The 22,701-nt window shown below is 46.5% G+C and overlaps 1 long non-coding RNA gene across 1 annotated transcript in view; it reads left to right on the top strand.

The window, feature by feature from the left end:
* LOC119659928 overlaps positions 1–22,701 on the top strand; it is a 245,144-nt gene that overhangs the window by 55,109 nt on the left and 167,334 nt on the right. Inside the window, exon 2 of the long non-coding RNA XR_005250385.1 lies at positions 4,000–4,073. This is a non-coding gene — a long non-coding RNA (uncharacterized LOC119659928). The remainder of the gene's footprint in view (positions 1–3,999; positions 4,074–22,701) is intronic.

Raw genomic sequence — 22,701 nt, 5'->3', positions numbered from 1 at the left:
CGTAGGCTTTCCCTATAATCTGGATGAGGAGGTTTACAGTGAGAGCGGTGAAAATCTGGCTGGAAAACGTCGGATTGTCCCTGACAGATAGAAAAACGGAAGCGGTCTCAATAACGAACCGTAGAAAAAAAAACACCATGAAGCTGGAAGTCGGTGGATGTATAGCCGCCTCTAAGCATGCTATCAAGTACCTGGAGGTGATAATTGGCGCCAAACTGATCTTTAGGGAGCCCCAAGACTATTTATCATATTTCAAAGAATAGCTAGCTCAATCAGGCAGTTTCAAGAATCTTGGCGAATGTTGATGGGCCGAAACACTGTAGAAGATTGCTTTTAGCCAGAGTGGAGTGATTGACACTTCTGTACGCGTCACCTAGGTGGGCGGAGCTGCTCGGAAACTCGCAAAGACCGAAGAAGGTTAATTCGCGCTTTGAATTAGCAGGTAATTTGTTAGATTTGTTTGTTAAATGGAAGATATTTTTCCTTTTTATTGGTTAAACGTATTTAGTAATATATGCAAATACGTATTTCGGGGACCAACTGTCCCCGTCTTCAGTGTTTTATTTTCCGACAGAAGGGAACAGTTGGTCTTCTGAGAAAAGATAAAACACTGAAGAAGGGGACAGTTGGGAGCCGAAATACGTATCTGGATATATTAACAAATACTTTTAGCAAGTAAAAAGGTCAATTCGATTTACCAGTTGATAACTTTGAGAGTTAGTTTAGAACCACATCAGATGAGGTGGAAGTGTTGGTGGTGGCAAGCATGATTCCAGTCAACATTCTGACGAATGAGGGGAGTGTACTGCACCATGCAAGACGTAAGGAGGAGAATGGAACATAGGAATGCTGCTGGGTCTGAGTCACGTATTTTCTGGTAACGCAGATGGGACGGATCTTCGAAACACCGGTGGACGAACGCTGGTTTAGGCAGAAAAACGGAGAGCTAATTACCATGCTACTCAGCTCCTCATGGGACACTTTTTCGATTGTATGATTCGCCAAATTATCCTGCACTTCACTGTCTAAGGTTTGCGATTGAGGAAGGGTGTATCTTGAGATTTCTCTTTGATAAGAAGTTTGAAACACGTTGGAGTATCAAGGCAGACTAGGAGAGCGTGGCTGAGTTATACGCCTTAAACCAACAACTGATTATTTGGTACAGTGACGGATTCCTCACAGCAGAGGGAGCGAGTGTCGGTGTCATTGTTCGAAGGAAAATGTCCTTGGAGCCGATGGGTAGGTACACTAGCATATTCCTGGCAGAAATATAAGCCATAGACAGATGTGCCTACTTTAATCTCCAAAGGAACTACAGGGAGCTATTCTCACCGACAGCCAAGCAGCGATCAAGACACTTAGATCCAACCAGGTAAAATCTAAACTGGTATGGGAATACGCTGAGAGACTGAATACACTCTGCTCGTCCAACAACATCTGGATACTCTTGGTTCCAGGCCATATTGGGTTGGAAGGCAATGAGGCAGCGGGCGAACTAGCCAAGGAGAGAGTAGGGACGCCCTTATACGGGCCAGAACCCTGTTGTGGAATCGGAAGCGGTTTCGTGGCATTAAGAAATGAAGAGGAATGGTTGAAGAAACTATACTGGGCCTACCAGAAATGGACCAGTGCAGGGTGCTTATTGGGGGATATGGAACCATGCGCACAAAGGATTGCTTAAACTTCACCAAAAAGAACCTCCGAATCATAGTGGGAATTCTCAATGGTCACTGTCGGCTAAACTATCACCTAGGAAGCTAGGGATATCTACGAACACTGCCTGCAGTTCTTGTGTGGAGTGTGATGAAACCTCTATACACGTTCTGGGACAGTGTCCGGCGCTTGGGCAAAGTAGGTCGAGACATCTGGGAGAACACTTAATACCAGATACAAAGTTGAAAGATTTGGAAGTAGGGAATATACTAAAGTTCCTGACGGTTATATGCTTACTTCAGATACTATGATTAATTGGTACACTATAACCAGCAAAAGGAGCATAATAGTTCGTTAAGAACGCGGTGCCACTTTCCCTTAACAGAATAATAATCATTGCGGAGATGCTGAGGTCAAAGGAAAACTGGTTTACGATGTCGTCTGGTGAGGAAATGTAGGAGGAGGAAAGATCAAAGGACGAGAATCGTGAGTGCCTAAAGGCAAACCTGCCCGCCGAAGTAATATCTAAATGGTGGTCCCGCGGGGCTGTGGTTAGAGTGGTTTTTAGTGGGTGCGAATCCCACATGCACTCGCTCTAGTTTCGTCGTTTGTACGGCGGAGCTGGACAGGACGTGTCTTTTTAAGATTTTCTATCTCCTGTGCAAAAAAAAGGATTAATTTTAGTTAACCCTTTCTACATATTGTGCAAACCCATTTCAAATATGATTTGATTCATTTTAGGTCACATATACAATTATGTTACGTTTATACTCGTATACTCCAACGTATTTAATCTTGGACTAATGACATATGAGCCATTCTAAGTGGCTATCTTCAAAGTTCTGGATTACTTACAGATATTTTTGCTCTCGATTATAGCATGGTTACGCTAATCGCAGTTCATGGTTTTGTCCTGACATTTTTGATTTTGATTGATTGCAATTTGAAATTGGATGACGTATAATTTTGTGCCTGACATATATGGATTGAAGGCTTCAAGATCTGATGAAAAGTATCAATCTTTTAACTAAGGTGGTTGACAAACTCTAATATAAAAGTGGCAGTGTGACAGTTATGTCAATGAATTCTATTTTGAATGTTTCAGGCATGAGGAGCTATTATAGTTGGATTGTCATTTAACATGGTTTGGTTGTTTATTGGAAAAATTGAGTTCTTTACGTCGAGTGTGATAATTCGGTGAATTTAGCGAGACAGCATTCTGGAAGGATATTTCCTCTCATAAGAAAGGGTGGATGTCATGTCTCCGGGCGATAGTGGAGTCATTAAGTTACAAAGCGTTTCTTAATTCAAGCTCAAATACTTTACCACAACTTATAGATATATTTTGTTCTCTGTAATAAACATGTCTGCTCTACGAATTGGTAAAATTCTCATATTCCACCCCATTCCGTTCCGAAAAAATTACTCAAAGACAAAGTTGAAAAAAATGGAAATGTTTGACGCATGCCCTGAACTTCCTTTTTTCATGTGTATGCATTTCTCCACAAACTCAAAAACCAACACACCAACAAGAAGGATCCTTTGAAAGGTATACACAGAAAAGATGCACAGAAAACGTCAACCTTTTGAGAATTCCTCTCACTCATTCCATTCCGTAAATACTACGTACAAATGTTGATTTCACTATAGCTATGAAGCTATAGAGTTGGTCAAAGCCACAGAGCCAGAAGAGTATTTCTGAAACACAGACCATCGGCAAGCAACCGAAAATCACCGACAACAAAACTGAAAATGGAAATGACCAAGCCAGATGCGATCCCATCTTTTCTACCAGCCCTTTTCCTACTTTCAACTCTTTTCCATTCTTCCATCCACCTTCTAATCCACCCGGGACGGTTCTGGCAAGAATTTCGGTTTCGTTCTTTCCCGGTCACTGAATGTAGATCCTAAATAATGTGTGCTGAGTGCCTCACCTCCAGTCAGACACCCTTAAATATTCCTACGACATTCGCCTACTGTCCCCCCCACCACCCAGATAGTGTACTTGTGGGTGATAAAACACATTTGAGCTTAATGTCGTTGCTATCACGTAGAAATGGGAAATATTTGAAGCTCTAAGGGTGAAAAAGGTTCCGAATAAATCACCTTTTGAGCTCTACCCAACCGCCCCCTCCCGCCCCTGTTTCATACCGGTCATAGTTATTGCCATGGCTCTCCGTTTCTACGAAGCTTATGTATCTTAATTTCTAACATTAGATAAATATAGCAAGTTAGGCATTTAGTACAAGGATATTTACTTGGCGGGTTGAGAAGGAAAGCCTTTGTTTCAGTAGTAGAACTTGTTCGTTTGTCCATTCACAAAGTAACATTTTGCTTCTATTCCAGGTGCATCTCCAAGAACTGAATGACACTCGAAGTGGAGACCTTGCAAGGATACGTCGGCGTTTTCATCAAAATCGGTTCGATTGAATCTGGTCTACGAAATACTTAACTGGATATTTTGACGAAAATAAAAAGATTGAATTTGTATTTGGCTTTTAGTTGTTTGATTTGCTTTCGCATGACGCCTAGCACTCGCTTAGTAGCTTTAGATGCAGCAAGTAGGACTAGTATTATCCACTACGGCCAAGCTTTCTGGCCTTCCGTACTGGCAGCCACCATACAAAAACAGCTTGTAAATTAGGCATTAGAAGTTAGGTATTTGGAATGTTGAACACTGGGAACGCATACCGAAACCGTTAGAAAGGACGAACCGGCCCCGGGCACAGAGTGAACACCTCACAGAATCACATGTTTTCGAGAAGTACGAATTACAACTGCAACGTTTTGCTGGCCTTGCAAACAATCCGGTAAGCCTCAACCCTTGTGGAAAAAAATTAAAATTAACACTTTCGCGTATTTACTCATAAATGCCGGTCTCAAGTTCATTTGCTTTTTTGCTTGGATTTTTTTTCACGTTCCCACTTATGCATTTTTTCACAGCGCACTACTATGTGTATGTTGTAAATTAAAAAAGTAGCACAAGAAGGGTTTATAAAAAAAAGGCAGAAAATTAAAAAAAGATTACAAAGACTAAAAAAAACTTACCATTGCCTCATTTAAATTCGTTTATACACACCAAGCACATCACACTGGCAGAAAAAATTTTTTCGCACTGAAACCCCAAAAAACGAATTGCAATTCTCATAGTCCCCCGCGTTAAGGGCGGCTTGGACCTTGCAGAAAATCATATCAACATCGTCGCGCGCGAAAAACCCAGGGTTTCCCGCGCTCGACCGCCCTTCCTTCCGTGTATATGTTTCATGTCCTGGCAACAACAAATACACGGCATTCCACCCTAATGCCATCTATGGGAGAGCGGCCGAACTGCCGAGAGGGAAAAAGTTCACCCCTAGAAAAACTACGGTTGATTTTTTCGTTTTAGCTTTTTTCACCACTAACCTCCCATCAATGGTTACGGAATTCGGTGATTCCTCCCTTCATGAGGGTGTAATTACACACGCATAACTGCAATGTGAGTATGAGCGAATTATTGGTATTTGTGCATAGAGAAAAGGATATGGAACGCTCAGGGGGAGAATCGTTTCTCCTGATTTGAATAAGAAGAAAGCAATTTCTGAGATGTCTTTGGAAGGGTGGAGATTACAGCCAGGACACATTTTTACTTGAGAGCAGGGATAAATGCCAGGGTTTCGGCATAATTGAGGGAAGCTAATGAAAAACGCTTTACGTGTAAATATACTTTTGAGTAAAACTGTAAGTGAGCCGTTTATATTAATCTAGAATTATTACACAGATGAAAATTTGATATATCTTCACGCTAATCTAATCCCTAATCCCTAATCAGGATTCAAATTTGTCTTTAAGAAAATATTTAATCAGGAAATTAATAGTTAATAATTAATCGGTTTAGTTAAAAAGCTTCCGCAACCAAGAGGCTTTAAAAAACCCTAGACCGGTAAGTGAATGGCATCATCAGTCCACACCAGCATTCAGCAATAATCGGGACTAGTCAAAAAGGTGAAGGAAGTGCGAAATCCTTCCCGCACGCGGTTTGTCCTAATAAACTGATGCAAGCAGAATGGAAGGGATGATTTCCTTCGGGCTTAGAGTTTTCTCAAGGGCATAGAATGGAATCTTTAACAACTTTGGTAATATAGAGAGGCCCCTATTAATGTTGGGCCCGGATTTTCTCTCTCTGGCCCTGCCCATGCTTAAATACTTCGCGAAGGTATGCAAAAAGTATTAACCGGTTCGTTCCATGAATAACTTTCTGCCCTCACCTCATCTGCATCTCTGAGTTCCTCGAGGGGTTCTCTGTCTTTCACTGCGACAGAGGTCGCGTAACTTCAGGTAAGTCAGTTGGTGCAGGTGCCTTGATCGCGGTTAAGTCCCCCCCTAGGAGTCGGATACATTTTTTCTTCATCTTCTACCCCCTATGATTGTCTTTTCATTATATGTTGCGTATACACCAGTCGACTCAGCTGTGAATGAGCACCTGACTCAAATCAGGGTATTAATCTCGGGCGAGCGCAATGCTGACCACATTGGCTCCTAGTGTACCGTTTCGCTCTTGAATGAAGTGCTCTAACACACTTCAAAGCCCTGATCCAACATGGATTGTTGCGCCAACGATTATTATTTCCGAGTTATCACAATCTCGGCAGATGCCGGATTTTACCTAATACTAGCACTAAGTGCCAAGCATTTAGGCTCGGACGATCCTACCCACCTAAAAACTAGAGGGGCGCTGGTGGTGGTGGCCGGTGGTAGGTCAGTGGGAGAATCCGTCGAGTACCCCCTGCAACATCGAGCACGTATGCAGAATGGTGTACTTCTGCATGGTTTGAACCAGACTGTGCGAAAGTCCCAGGACATCAAGGGAAGCCGTCAGGGCTTTAGGTACAATACCTGTGTGTGTGTGTGTGTATGGTGGGGACAGCTTCTGAGCACTCAGGCCGTGTTGGCCCATTGTACTCGCGTCCCCCGTCTAACGGAATATTCCGGATTCGTTAACGTATCGTAGGATTTCCGTTAGTGGATGTGATGCTACCCGTCGTAATTGGAGAACATCGGCACCAAAGATTTGATGTCTGATGCGTCCATAGGCGGGGCATTCACATAGGAAATGCCCCGCGGATTCCGCCTCCTCATTACAGGAGGGACACGTATCATCTTCGGTAATTCCTATTCTGAACATATGCCCAGCTAGTGAATTATGGCCTGTCAGAATGCCCACAATACACCTGCAAGTCCTCCTGCTTTTCGACAGGATAAACTTTGCGGTATGTATGTTGGGTTCTGGCAGGAAAAGTTTGGTGTGTCGAGCAGCATTTAAGCTCTGCCACCTGTCGTTATGGGAAGCTTGTTCCCAGTTTTTGAAAACAGATTTAGCCAATGCTACTGATACCCCAATTGCTGGCTCCGGTCCCGGCATAGGGGAGATTGACCCCTCTTTCGCTAAAGCGTCCAAGATTTCATTTCCCTCTATGCCACAGTGACCAGGTACCCAGAGTAGTTCCACCGTATTGAATCTAGACATAGAGTTCAACCGGTTTCTGCATTCCTGAACGATTTTCGAGGTGATCAAAGGACTGCTCAATGCCCTCAGTGCAGCTTCACTGTCACTGCAGATTGCGATGCGCCTGCCCTTCAACCGCTCGTCAATCACCCAGTTTGCCACCCTTAGGATCGCATAAACTTCGGCTTGAAAAACCGTTGCATATTGTCCCAAAGGAAAAGCCCACTTCTCGTTTTTATTCGAGAGGTAGACTCCGGCTCCAGAACCCTCTTCTGTTTTTGAGCCATCGGTGTAGAAGACTTGCGTATATCCCTCCACGCATTCCTCTGGGTCTTCCGAGTCCTCTCTACGCTTCAGGGTAACTATCATACATATCTTCTACCAAACAGATGTATCGGGACATGAGAATCGGAAGGCATTGTAAGAACTGGATTCAGTCCTCCCAGTAACTCTTCCAATGCTCTGTGTCCCCCACATCCGTTGTTTTCCCATAGATCTAATCGAATTAGCCTATGAGCTGCTCTCATTGCAGTGCTTTGAATAAAGATATCCAGGGGCTGCAAATTGAGTAGTGCATTCAGAGCTGCGCCGGATGTCGTGCTCATGACACCAGTGATACCCAGACAAACAGTTCTTTGCAGTGCAGCTAGTTTACGGTGAAAACCTTTTTGTCTCACCTTAACCCACCACACTACGGATGCATATACGAACATCGGCTTAATGATGGCAACGTATATCCACATTACCACATGAGGCCTGAGTCCCCATGTCGGGGCAAAGGTCCGTCTGCACAGCCCATAAGCTGTGAGAGCTCGTTTCATCTTTACCTCTACATGTTTGTTCCAAAGAAGTTTTTTATCTAGAGTAACCCCCAGGTATTTCACTTCTTCGGAGAGTTGAAGGGTAGTACTCCTCATCTCAGGCAGGCAAAGTCCATCCAGTTTTCTCCTTTTTGTGAATAAAACCATTGTGGTTTTATTTGGATTAACTGACAAACCATGTCTAAGGCACCAGCTGTCTATCAAATCAACGGCACGCTGTGTATTCCTACATACCGTTCCAAGATCCCGATCAACAGCAAGTACAGCCACGTCATCAGCATAAGTTTGAGCGTGTATTGGCAAATTTTGCAGTTCGCATAGCAGTTAGTCAATCAGCATACTCCACAGAAGCGGCGAAAGCACACCTCCTTGGGGGCAGCCCTTCGTTGCCTCCGTAGTCAGGTAGCGATCGACCCCTACCTCAGCGCACAACAATCTTTGCGGTAGCATAGCATGGATCCACTTAATTAAAGCATCATCAACACCATGCGCTCTGGCGGCATCACAAAGTTTTTGAAAAGGCGCACAGTCAAAAGCCCCTTCAATGTCCACGAACACCCCCATCGCGTACTCACCATTCAAAGTTGCATCCTCTATCTTTGTGACCAAAGATTGAAGAGCAGACTCACAGGACTTTCCACGTTGGTAGGCATGTTGGTTTTCACTAAGTGGGTGTGCCCTAAGCGCCTTTCCACGAATGTGACGCTCCACCAGTCTCTCCAAACCTTTCAGCAAGAATGAAGTCAAGCTGATCTGTCTGAAGTTCTTTGGATTAGAATAGTCATCTTTCCCAGGTTTCGGTATGAAAACTACTTTAACCTGTTGCCAAGAAGAAGGCACGTAGCCCAGAGCAAGACATCCTCGAAAAATATTCCTTAGAGGTCGCTCTAAATGCTCCATACCCTCCTTTAGCATTGCCGGATAGATGCCATCCAGGCCAGGTGCTTTGAAATGTTCAAAGGACAGTATGGCAGCTCTCACCTTTTCAAGGGTAACAACCGCTTTCGCAGTGTTCCAGTTCCTCTTGCAACACTTGCGTGCTGAAGTGGTTGCAAGAATCGTCAACTCTCCCCCTACCACTTCCCTCACCCGTTCCCCCGCGTGGTGTACTTCCAGGAGGGTCTGTACTGAGTCCAGTCTGGAGTTCGTGAAAGTACCGTCGGGTTTTCTAAGAGAATCCAACTTGGCCGACTCATCTCTTTTGGGGACTCTGCACAGCCTTGAAGTCTCCCTTTCGCCTTCCAGTTCCTCACAGTACGCTCTAAAGGAGTCTCGTTTCAAGCACCTCACGAGCCTCTTATATTCACGTTGTGAGTTCCTGAAATTTAACCAGTCTTCGTTCTTGTTACTTTTGCAAGCACGATTTAGAAGTCGCCTGGTTGATTTCCTGAGTTTTTGCAGTTCTCGGTTCCACCAAGGAACTGTTTTACCGCTTTGGCCTCGGGAAATAGGACAAGCCTCTTCATAACACTCTAAAAGTGTGTAGTTCCGAGTTTTCAATTCATCTTCCAGCACCAAAGGAGTCCTTAGTCGCCTAGGGAACTGTACTTTATTGCCAAGAAGTTCATTGAACTTTGCCCAATCCGTTTTCCTAGGGTTCCGTCTTTGTACTGCAGACTGTTCGCCCGCAATAGTCAGATTGAATTCTAGATATCGGTGATCTGACAGTGAGACCTCGTCTCGTCGCCAGTGTGTAATCAACTCTAACAATTTTGGGGTACAGATTGTTAGGTCAATTACTTCGCTTCTTCTCGGTCCCACGAACGTAGGAGCGCACCCCACGTTTGCAGTCATAAGACCAGCTGAAGTGATGAAATCAAATAGCTTCTCTCCTCTTGGATTGCATTTGCTACTGCCCCAACAAATATGTTGAGCATTCGCATCGCAACCTATTAAGAGTTCGAAACTACTTGATTCTGCATACGCCACCAGATCCCTAAGTTCGTGCGTCGGTGGAGGATACAAAGAATCATAGGGTAAATAAGCGGAGGCAACTATGATGTTTTTCCTCTCGCCATTTATTTGGTATTGTATGATGACCGTAGCTAAGTCCTGGGAACAATATTGTCTCAGCATAGTTGCCTCTAACCGTCTTGACATCAGGACGCAAGCTCTCGGTCTTATGGATCTTTCGTCGTAGAAGATCCTAGCCCCCTTTACTGATCCAATACCACAGATTCTGTTAAATCGAACCCACGGTTCTTGCACCAGAAAGATATAGGGGAAATCCTGTAGCTTTGTCATTCTTGCTGCCAACAGGTAGGAGGGAGCTTTGGCATGCTGCAGGTTGATTTGACCAATCTTTATGCTTTCCGGCATAAACTTAGTCTATTGTTTTATGGAAAACAGTTAGAAGCGTATGCGGCAGTCCGCGTATGACGGGGTTTCCCCCACACCGTACCGCCAGAGACTCGATCCCCTCGTGATTGATTTCTCTGAGAAAAGCCGTACTTGGGAGTACTGCAATTCCCATGTTCTCATCCACGAAAGATCTCACCTCATCCCGCAGAGCATTCGTCTGTTTTCTACTTAGCACCTTACTCGGTTTGCGGTGTCCGGGTTGCATAGATTCGATCACTCGAACTGGCATCAAGTCAGTTTCGTTCACGTATCTGGCTTCCCTTCCTTCCGCCTGTTCCTTGGAAGGTGTAGGAGAAATTACTAGCAGGTAGGATTCACTCTGTAGTCCCTTCCCCCGTGCGAGCCCCCATACGGGGGTTCCGCCCCTGTATGCACTATCCTCCGCGCACATCTCCATTGTGGGAGAGCGCACCGAAGATGCTGCAATTTGCTCTATGTTGTGTGAGTCGGAGATCATCAAAATGGAGATGATGCCCTACAGTCTCCTGATATGACTGAATTTCAGTCTATATAGGAAAAAGTGGAGCACCATATGGTGACTTCCCCTGAGCACATTCAGACTCTGTTGGTCCAGTTCGAATACCAAGTTGAAGCCCTCCACGTTTGTAGATTGGTCCTTCCTGGCATTCATGAACTTTACCCTCCAGTGCCCAAAGTCCATGCCCGGGTTCTGTTCACCCAGCAAGCGGATGATGTCCTCTACCTTCCTTTGAGGGCCCGGTAGCCAACATCCGACATGTTCTGTCCTGCGTAGCTCAGTGTTCACAATAGTGAACTTGGGCCGACCGCCGGAACTCAAAGTTGGGATTACCTGCTGGAGCCACTTTAAGGCAGCCTCGTCAGCGCACTCCAAATGTAGAAGCCCATCACGAAAACCTTGATCGTTAAATCGTGGCTTCGTTCCAGGCTCCATCATTTTCTTCCACAGGCATTCCTGGAGGATGGTAAACTGTCCCTCTGACATTTTGCCATCCTTGGAAGAAACTCCCACGGCAGCAGTCAGAACAGAGGCCGCAGCTTGCGCATACGTCCTTCTCCTTCCCGCCTTCGTGTTCGTATTCCTGTGGGAGGGACCAGCTTCATTGAGATCTCTCTCGCTGATTTGATCACCTTCCGGCACACCGGTCCTAATCCCCGCGAGACGCGTGGATGTAAGCCCTGGTGCGGAGCACAATAAAGCGTCGGCCACAGCAGATGTGTTGGTCTTACGCTTCTTGCGCGCATTACCGCTGACTGAAGAGTCTGGTGCGTCCAGTGTGGATCTTACCGGGGTTTCCAGTTTATCCCCACCTTCCGCCGGAGATTCCGCTACCTTGCGTCCGATTTCTCTGGGCGTTAGCGCGCCTAGTGGTACAGCCACGTCCATGTCCTCATTCCCAAGGTGCTTCATCTTCTTTCGCAGTGCTCTCTTCTGCCGTCGGCTTAGGGCCTTTCCAGGTTCACAGTGTTCGGACCGCTTGGATCCATTTCCACATACTGGCGTTGAACCAGTAGCGTCCACGTCACCAGCTTCCCGTTCTTCCGCTCTTCCCAGTAAGGATGGCGGAGAAGGTTCTGACAGGCAGGATTCAGCCTGTAGTCCCCCCTCCTTAGTGGCCGAAGTTCCCTTCTGCCGGGCCTTTCTCTTTCGCTTGCGGGTAGATTTGGGCTGTAGTACCGCGGACGGGCCGGCCGTAGTCGGATTTCCAGTTTCTCCCAATTTGAGAGTTTCCGTACTTTCCTTTCTGGCTAACTTCGTCGTAGGCACTAAATGCAAACTTTCCACCGAGTCGGAAAGCATGCCTTCTATAGATTGCTCTATAGGCAAATATGAACGTGGTGAGGCCTCCAAAATCCGCGCCTCGGCCGCGACATGATTGCTCATGATCGCGGGTGGATTCGAAGTCTGTGACTTCTTACCACTTGGAGAGTTTATATCCGTCGTTTCCATATTCATATTTTTGGACACCCTTAGTGTAGTAGTAAACTACTACAGGCTCCCCCACCACGACAAGATGGTGTCCGAGGGGGAGAAGTATGGCTCATAGTTCACCTTCTTCTCAACGTATTTCCGTTCAATGTTGCTATTGTGCTATTATGGCGGAGCGACCCGTCTTGTCAACTAGCAGTACGTCAGGCTTATTGTGTGCGGTATGGCGATCAGTCAGAACTTGCCGGTCCCAATACATGCTGTAAGCAGAACTATCAAGTACTGCTTGCGGCTCATATCGGTAAACCGGACATGTTCCCGTGATCAGCCCATGCTTGTATGCAAGGTTTTGATGGATAACCTTACATACAGCATTATGCCTGGTGATGTATTGCACCGGTGTCATAACAGTACAGCCAGAAATGAGATGGTCCAACGTCTCTAACGCCGAACCACACATTCTGCACTGGTCGTTCTCCACCCGTTCTTTCATAATGAGCTTTTTATAAGCTCGGGTGGCGACCACGCCATCCTGAATGGCACACATGAACCCCTCCGTCTCAGCAAGGAGCTCCCCAGCACACAGCCATCTGTTCGATAGATGCAAATCGACAAATGGCTGCCAAAGACAATTCACGTGTTTACCGTGCATTGCCTTCGACTTCCATTCCTCGATCCGCTCCTAGTCCGACTTCACCTCACTCAGAGAAGTAAAAGATCGATCCTTCAAGTTAAGTGGAGTCAGTCCACAGTCTGCCTTACAAACAGCCGCATGCAAGGGGCTCGCCTGCTCTTTACTGTAAAAATAAGCGCGCAGCGAGTCGACTTTGCGATGATGTTGTGCCGCCACGTCAACCACGCCCCTACCTCCGATGTCACGAGCCAGGTTCATCCGCTCCACGGCAGACTTTGGATGATGCATTCGGAATTTGGACATAGTTGTCCGTATCCGCCGCTGGACGTTTTCCAGGTCGGTCTTCGTCCACGGCAATATTCCGAATGCATAAACCAGTGAAGGGATAGCGAATACATTCAACGCGCTTATTTTATTCTTCCCCGAGAGATACGATTTCAGCACCAGCTTTACACGTCGCAGGAATTCGGACAGCAGAGCTTCCTTCAGATCACCTACTCGAGCATGGGTTCCTTGCAGAATTCCTAGGTACTTGTAGAAGTCTGTCTCGGTCATAGCTTCGATGTGGGGGTCACCAATTCTATGTCCGGCATGCGGCTCGTGATGACCTTTGCGGATGGCTTGGATTCGACACTTGTCTAATCTAAACTCCATCCGAATATCACGGCTGAACATGTCTATTATTCGCAACAGAGTGTGTCAGTTCGCACTTATCACGTAGGCCATACTTTATTGCAAAACCATGCCCTCTAGCATTATTCAGTAGCCATGAAAGGGGGTTCAGTGCCATACAAAACCAAAGGGGACTCAATGAATCCCCCTGGAAGATGCCCCTCCGTATACAGATGGGCTCTGAGGTATTAGCACCCTCAGATGTAAGGACTGATAAGGTGGTATGCCACCCTTCCATGACTGTCGCCAAAAACATTATTAGTTTCGGATCAATGCGATACAGATGTAGGATGTCGATTAGCCAGGTTTGCGGAACGCTATCAAAAGCCTTGGCATAATCGATATAGCAACTGAAGAGGTTTCTTTGACCTCTAGTTGCGTGTCCTACAACTACCGAGTCGATAATGAGTTGCTCTTTGCAACCCCTTGACCCAACTCGGCAGCCCTTCTGCTCCTCGGACAGAATGTTGTTGGTCTCGAGGTGCGCATTGATCCTTCCACTAATAATGGACGTGATGAATTTGTAGAGGGTTGGTAAGCAAGTGATCGGTCTTGTGTCTGCGGGGTCCTGCACCGTGTCCTTCTTAGGGATAAGATAGGTAATCCCCGCAGTGAGGAAAGGTGGAAATTCCTCCGGCCGACTCATGACCTCACATTTATACTGCGTGCCAACCGACTGTGTACGCTGGTAAATTTCTTATACCAGAAATTCTGCACCCGATCCAGACCTGGGCCCCTCCAGTTCTTCGAGATGTTTATGGCTCGTCGAACTTCCTCTTCGGTAACATTCGCAAAATTCATGCCAGGGTGTATTGGCATGGCGGGTGCCTTCGGCGGTGATCCACTCAGCATGCTCAGCATGCTGGGCAGGTAACCCCCAAAGTCCACCCCTATACTCTTTCGCTTCCGTCACCGAGAACTGTATTGTCTGGGCGCTCTGTTGGGATTCTTTGAGAGATCTGAAAAAGTTCCGCTGGTTCCTCGCGTATGTTGCATTCTGAACACGTCTGGAATAACTTTCGCCATACCGTCGTAACCGACTGCATATGACAGAAAGTTTCTGTTTTAATGTGTCCAGAATTTCAACAACGGGTGTCTCACAGGGGATGGCATAGTTCCGGTAAACCCTCTGCACTTTGTTTCTCACCCGTCGGCTGGCATTGCCAGTGCTGATCTGAATCAGTCTAGCAATGTCCTGCCTTAGTGAGTCCCGCCGACGTTCCAGACGAATTTTCCATGGTGGATCTCTTTTGTCACCCAAACCAATAACACGAAAGCGAATCTTCTGACCGTGCAATCTGATAGCCGAAACTGCACCACAATACACAAGTGATTGTAGTTGCAGCAGCGACATATCAGCACACAGTCGAGATGCAATCTCATCATTGATTTGAGATAGAATTCCCAGAGTTGCTGTGGATGCATTGAGCCTGGGAATGCCTGGTCTATGCAAAGGATGCATATCCGAGAATTCTATACACGCTCTTTGGAATTCGTCCCGAACCTCAGCGGAAACCTCAGCTGGACGGTGGAGAAGAGTTCTTCGGCGAGTACTGAACCTGTTGCCTGCAGTGCGGCGTGGTGTTGTTGATGCCGCCGCCTCTGCCCCCATCGACTCTCGGTCACCAGTTTCCCCGATGACTTCAAGTCGAACACGCTCCCTGATGGTGGCCGGGATTGTGTCGCTGCGAGTAATAAAGCGGTACTGGTCTGCGACTCGCTGCACAGTCACGTGTGCGAATTGCGGGAAACGCTCAACGAATCTCTGGTGCAACAAGGGGCGGTAATATGTTGTACCCGCCCCCGCCCCCGCCGTTATTTCGTAGTAGGAGCGGATGATGAAGAGGTTCATTTCTTCAGTCCATTTCATCCGCTTCCTACGCGAACCTGCTGAAGTGGTCGCCACAGATTGCGGCATAACAGCTGCAGCAGGCGGAGCTGTGCTCCTGGTCGTGGTGGCGCCTAGACGTCGAACCGCCCCACGACTAGCGGTTTCGACGCCGTGCTGTCCATTACGAGAGCCCGACCCAGTCACCAAGCCAGCCGACTCCCGCCGGTTATCCGTACCGGACCTTAAATTTCTCCTTCTTCTCATTTTCGGTGGTGCATTTTATCCCTAGCTGCCAGGTGTTGAGATAGCTTCCTTAGTGAGTAATCTGCAAGACTGCAAAGTTCCTACACTTTCCTCACCTACCCCCTGAGACGCTGCGGTGGCGTACAGGTATTCAGACTGAAGCTATCCATCCCTCCTCCTTTCACAACCGGGCTTGGGACCGGCTTCGGCGGAGTTTATTATTATTATACCTCCCTTGCCTCAGTTCCTCCTATCTGCACGATGAATTCTTCGACAGCCTTCTAGTAGTCCTTACTGTAACTTTCCCTTCCCTTCCCTTTATTGTCTGTGGCGACTTTAACCTCCCTTTGCTCTTCTGGCCTAACATTCCCGGCCTGCCACAACCTCCAATTGGTTCACTTTGATGTACTCCTGTGCTACTCTTTACTTCAACCGCACCATAAATCTTCTGAGGCGCATCATCGATCTAGTCCTATCCAACATGCCAGAACGGTTCCTTTCTCAATTTTCTCTTGCCCTTCCCCATGCTGCTCCTGATGCCTATCATCCTGCTTTCGAGTTCGAGGTACAACTGCCACGCCTCAACTCCTATACTATGTGCAAGCCCTCTAAGCTCAACTTTCGTAAGGGCAACTTTTAGGGTTTGAACTTAGCTCTGGCGTCAATCAACTGGGATCCAATTCTCTCACCATTAACTTATACACAGGGTTGCTTCCTACCTGCCCCTCTGATCCTGTAGTGTTTCCTTGGATGGTTGCACTTCTAGTCCTTTTCCCCCTCCTCTGGTATGCTACAAGGATCCTTTGTAGGACCTCTTTTATTTTTATTCTTTATTAACTGCCTCCCATCTATCCTCACTTGTTCTTGCTTGAGGATTGTGCTTCCCTGCAGGCAAATCTGAATACTTCGGTCCATTGGTGCCCAGTTAACAAGTTGGCTCTTAACCTCAGCAAATGCCACTCAATGTGATAATCGCTTAAAACATCTCCCACCTCTTTCTCCTACCCTTTTGGTGGTTGCTCTTTGTCCTATCTGAACTCTATCCTCAACCAGGGCCTAACCTTCGACAATAAACTCCGTTTTGACAGCCACTACTTCGATATCATCAACCGTGCTTCCAAAATGTCAGGTTTCATACTGCGTTCCGGCACTGATTTCACCTCGGTCCAACCCTTCATAATGCTTTTTAACTCCCTCGTGAGAAGTATCCTTAAGTATTGTTCCGTGATTTAGTCCCCCTTCCATAATTGTGATTGCCTCCCCTTGAGAAGATACAGCGCAAATTCACCCGCTCACTCTTCTTCAAGATGAACCTCCCCCGTGTTGACTATCCCACCTATCTCCGTACCTTATGTCTCCCTTACCTCCAACAATGTAGAATCTTCCTCAATCTTTGCATCCTCTTCAAACTCTCTACCGGCCTAATGGACTACTCTGTCTCTACTAATATCGTTCTTCGTAACGCGTCATACAACACGCGTAACGCTGACATTTTCGATGTGCCCTTCACGGAACTCGAAGTCTATTTCAATGCCCCGATCACGAGACTGTGTCGGAGGTTGGTCCCATGGACTCCTTATTGCATTCAAAGTTTTAAGTGTAAACTACGATCTTTGCTTGCTTCCTTCTGAGGGCAATATGTAAGTGGGTTTTAAATAAAGGGGATATTCCAGAGGAATTTTAATCGACTTTAAATCCAACAAGATCGCGCGAAATTACTTGATACAGCTTTGTGTAAGCTACGGTAGGCAACATGTATCTGTACAGTAAACAAAAACAAACACCGCCCTCGCTTGCTCCACTTTGACCACGACTAGGTCGGTGGAGCTCAGATTCGGACACAGAAAATTGTCCAGATTATTCCCCTCGAGGATACATCCTTTAGGCCTGTCCTGATCAGCGTCTCCTGTGCTGTGAAATAAATTATAATATTTGCTTTGGAGTCCTTTTAAGGTTCGTTCGCCTCCGACCCAAGGCTCCTGTATTAGTGCGATGTCAATGTCTTCCTCTAGGAGGAAGACAAGCATATTAGTCGAGGCGTACTTCGAATGCGGCAGATTTATCTACGTTACCCTCAGCAGACCGTCGATCCTCGTCTCTTCCAACAGCTCGTTGGCGGCATCGATTAGATCTAGGTCTTCGTCCGGTTTTGCAAAGCGGAAGACTTTCACCTTTGCTTTACTGACTCCGAACCGCACTTTGTAAGTCTATCTTTTCCAATGCCTCCAGGCACTCTCCGTCTATACGGAGAAGAAAAGGTTGGCTGTTTGTCTGGGGATCCTCCTCCTTAATAACTACCCAGTCGTCCATAGGAATCCTGGGGTTTTGAAGGCGCAGGAAGTGGACGGGCTTGTCCTTATCCATGCGAATCTTTGGCAGCCAGATACGAGCAACCGGTCTCCTGGGAATCTCGTCATAGGCGATGAATTTAAGTTTTACGCCCTCCCAGGAGTTGCTGATCTTTGCGATGCACGAACCCAGAAAGTCCCTGGAGAATTGGTCTAAACAACCTATAACGTGGAATCGACGGATCTCAGGTGGCCGGGAATCAAAACAGAGATGGATCCCGTGTATTCGCCTTTGGCGTCCAGGAAATGCCCAACGACCATCTCCGACAGCTTGGTTTCAACACTGGTCCACACTTCCGGCGGTAGTTTGCCGCAAGCAGAATTGCCGTCCGCCACTGGTACACGTAATTGACTCTTGGCCACGTCGCTGAAGCGTTTCGCAGTTCGTGGCCAGTCGGCTCCTACCACTGTTTACTTTTCTCCAGAGGAGAAGGAGAGAGGGAACTCTTGCCCACTCTGCTCCGCTTGTGCTTTTCTTCAACATCGCCTTGAAATCGATTGCGTTTGACAGCGCGTCTGCCACGCGTTTGGTGTTACATTCCTCAACAATCTCCTGGTATTTAGCGAGGTCCTTAGTACTGGCCTCCTTATTTTTAGCAATCTGGCTCTTGAGCAGGACAGCAAAGGATCTTCGCTTCTTAGCCGATTTGCAGTGGCCGACGTTCTTGTCGGTCTTTACTTTTGAGAGATCTCTTGACCTCGAGGGTTTCGGGTTAGGAGTTCTATGTCTAGTACTCGCTACACTCAGCTCGACGGCAGTGGATTCATAGCTGGGAACCAGTAGTTCGTCTGCTGCATTGCTGCGGGAAGTCCCCACGGTTGGTTTCAGCATAGCGATGCCACGGCTGGCACCGAATATACTATTCTCGACGGCTACTACCCCCTGGCTGCCCAGGAAGAATGTCCACCCTGACTAAATCGACAATCAGGAAAAAGTTCTCATTTTAAACTGAAGGTGCCCAAGGTATTCAGAGTTCGGATACTAAAGACCACCCCTATTGGCCCACGGCGTATCCTTTTCCATCTTGGCTTGGGGTCCTATTAGCACCTTCTCCAATACAAGGAGGACGATCCGGGTTCATTCCCGACAGAGAAGCTAATCCTCGTCAGTTGGGTTAGCCTACTCCCAGGCCGCCTTTTTTGGTTCTCCAAGGATCCCTTCTCTTGTCTGTGAAGTCACTTTGCCACTCGACGCGTGTCCATGTTTTTTTTTTGAGAGTGTAGCATTGCCTGATATTCCATTCCGTTGCTAATTTACATTCATCATCAAACCAGCCGTTCCAACTTTTATGCGACTGGGGCCAAGTATGTTTGTGTACATATCAATGATAACGCTTCAGATGATTGTGAAGATCATTTGTTGATGCTTCATCTCCAGGACATCTGTGAGCTGCGGTTATTGCAACATCCATTTGTTGTGGATGACTCCGGTATTCAAACTCCCCTGATTGTCAGAGGGGATATTAGGTGATGTTGTTATCCGAGCTTGAAGCACCATGCCAAGAAGATAGTGATCCGAGTCTATACTGGCGTCCCTATATATTCAGACAATCATCAAGGCTGAGAGGTGGCCGCGTTCAATTAACACGTGGTCAATTTGATTGAAAGTGGAGAGGCCCATGTATATTTTTGGACCACTTTCCTCGCAAACCAGATACTTCCAGCAACCATTTCGTGCTATACTGCTCCGCAGTCCGTCATCTTTGGTATCCTTATCTAATCTATGGGAGGCAGCGTATCTCCTGAATACGGGCTCCGTTCTTACTTGACTATTAAAATAATATCATACCTGGGGTAGGCTTTGAGGGTCCGCTCAACTGCCTGGTAGAGGGTATCCTTCTCTGACTCTGCAGTCTCCTCTGTAGGAGCGCAAACTATTGCATCAGCCATATCCGTCCGAGGCTCCTTTTATCGCTTCGTAACTTCAGTTTTCTGTGTAGGGTTGTCAGCCCTATCAATCCTTGAGCCTAGAAGACCAGTTGGTACAATTTGTCCTGTTTTTAGGCACGGGAGACTCGCCTTCATCCTTCTCCGTCTGCAGTTTTTTGTTAGGAAAGAACTTCCAGCAATCACCATGTGGAGGTGGAGATAAGGTTTGGTAGTAGAGCTGTTGGTGTTGTTTCAGCAGAAGTTTCCCAGGTTTTACGCTCTATCCTGGGTACCAATCAACGTTTCGCCCTGCAACCTATACCACCCTTTGACCACCAACCTTAAATATCTTGGTTTAATTCTCGACTCGAACATTAGCTTCATCGATCAAGTCAAGGAAATGGACGAGGCTCCAGTTGGAGTCCCGGCCTTGAGTCAGCTAATGGCGAATGTTGAAGGCCCTATATCTACTAGGAGACATCTTCTTATGGGAGCAACGCCCTTGACGAGGAGGTGCAAGTGCATAGACGCGATGCTTTACGAGTGGCATCTGCTTATTACACAGTCTCAGAACTGGCCATGACGGTGATCGCGGAAGTGATCCCTGTTGCCCTCCTTGCTAAGAAACATAAAACAGTCTACAGCTGCAAGGGCGAAGATTTAGGGCTGGTGGCTCACCGTGATAAACGGCAAAGTACACTTACCGAGTGGTAATTTTTTTTTTGCAAAATGAGCCAAGATGCAAATGGACTGTGCGGCTTATCGACAATTTAGATCTGCGTCTGAACCGAATGACTGGTGAGGTTGACTACGTCCCCACCCAACTTCTAAGTGGGCATGGAGGCTTTCACTTTTATCTGCACAAGATTGGAAAAAAAGAATCCCATGACCTGAAGGCTCTGTAAGCTGGGAGAACTAACCGCCCAAAATAATGTGTCATACAGTTTTAAGCTAGTACTTTGATAACAAAAAGATGTTTCATTGGTAGTCTGCCGGGGTAATGTTACGGGAGTCCAACACTCCGTAAGTAAGCGCATTTACTTATTTGACTCCCCCAAAAAACCTAGGTGTTTTCCTAGAACATACCAGATGAGTTAGTTTGGCACACTGTCAAGCGCTTTCTCCTGATCCAAAAATTCAATGTTAAAAAGGTGATTTTTGCACTGTGTCCTCATGAGTAGTTCCGCAGCTTTTGACAGACCCGGCTTGATACACGTTTATTTCAATGATGTCGCGAATACGGTTGTCAAGAATGCGCTCATGGTATGGAACAACAACGGATGGTAATTTGAACATCGTGGTGGACTACCTTTCTTTTTCCATATTGAAACCATGGTGCTTTCTTGCTCTGCTCTTTCTTGCCACCTCAATAACCCGAACTCACTGAGCCACAGTATTAGGTCCCAGCTCTTCAATCCCAAAGCTCAGATAAAATGGCGTCAGGTCCTTTTAGAGAGGAGAGGAACAAACTTTTGTAGAGGTATGGTCAAATCACTTCTACAGAACAAACCGTCTAACTTTCACCTGGGTCACAATCAAACCGAACGATCGGCTAGAATGAGATAAGTAAGATTGATTAAGAAATAAAGAGCAAGCCCATGGAGAAGTCGACAGAAAAATCAAGTTAGTTAAGTAGCAAATTTGTGGTCGGTCCTCAGAGATCGGTTCGTCCAAAAGTACTAGAAAGGATCGCGTGCCCTCATTTTGTCATTGGGCGGTTATTCCTTCAGCGAGAGAGAGATCGTAGGCCCATTTCATAAAATACATGAGAGATAATAGCATTAACTGCAGTAAGCAGAGAAAGACCTGGAGCCAAACCTAATAAATCCGGATACGTTGGTCAATCTGCAAGGACCATGTATTGAAAAGAAGCAGCATTAGGAGAATGACAGTGAAGTTTGTGTGGATACGTATCCTTTTCCTACCTTATACACCTTTTAAGAATTATAGAGTGAGCGCTGAAATTTCTGGCTGGCTGAGCTAAAAATGTATAAATTTGGGGATTTAGGCCAACTGGCACCAACTCGGGAAGTCGCTAGTGAAGACTGACATTCGCAGCCATTTTGTTGGTTTTGTCCCACACGAAAGCGAACTCTGGTGTGAAATTGATGATGGACTCAGAAAGGATATATGGATGAAGGTATGAAGACAAAATTGGTTATAGTAACTATAGCGTCTTAATTTTAGAAGCCTCACTGGCAGTGCAAGTCACGACTTAAGAGCAGTAGGAAAGCAAAGGGCGGTAAGTTCTTTCAACGGTAAAGATAGACACGAGCTTATGCTACCGTGATATGTGAGTTCCACTCCGCCTCCAAGCAGGAGAAGTTTGTGAATATGAAGGGGTTATACTGTAATTTTTGAAGTAGTAGCCTTCTTGGAAAAGTTGCAGGGGAGGCGTCTTCGATGGTATAGCAATGTAATCCGCCATGACGAGAACTCACTACTTAAAATTGGCTTGAACATATTTAAAATTCGCCTCCACATTGATCAAGCCTATGACTAAGAAAAAAGGTGAACCCGATCTAGACCAAACAAGTAAAATAACCCTTATATGGACATACAGACAAGCTGTAGGACACTGAGTTTTGAAACAAACGCGACCCCATGGGACACGACTTACAAAGTGAATAGTGCTGCGAACTTCGCAAAATCCATGGGCAAGAGTTGTACATTGAAGGTCGTAAGGCTTAACGTGAATAGCTGCCGTGTAGGCATAATCACGCGGTCCTCTGAGGACACGGATTGATTTGGAGACCACAATCTGAGCCCTACCATGACTGGCCCAGCGGTACTGGTTTATACTAAATGCAGGCTCAGTATTCAGGCCAATGGATGCGAGGCCTATCTAACACCTCTCGCTGCAACTAAGGGGTACGGT

Source organism: Hermetia illucens, chromosome 6 (genome assembly GCF_905115235.1).
Source record: "Hermetia illucens chromosome 6, iHerIll2.2.curated.20191125, whole genome shotgun sequence".
NCBI lineage: Eukaryota > Metazoa > Arthropoda > Insecta > Diptera > Stratiomyidae > Hermetia > Hermetia illucens.
The sequence above is the reverse complement of the archived record's forward strand: the minus strand, read 5'-3'. Positions and strand labels throughout refer to the sequence as shown.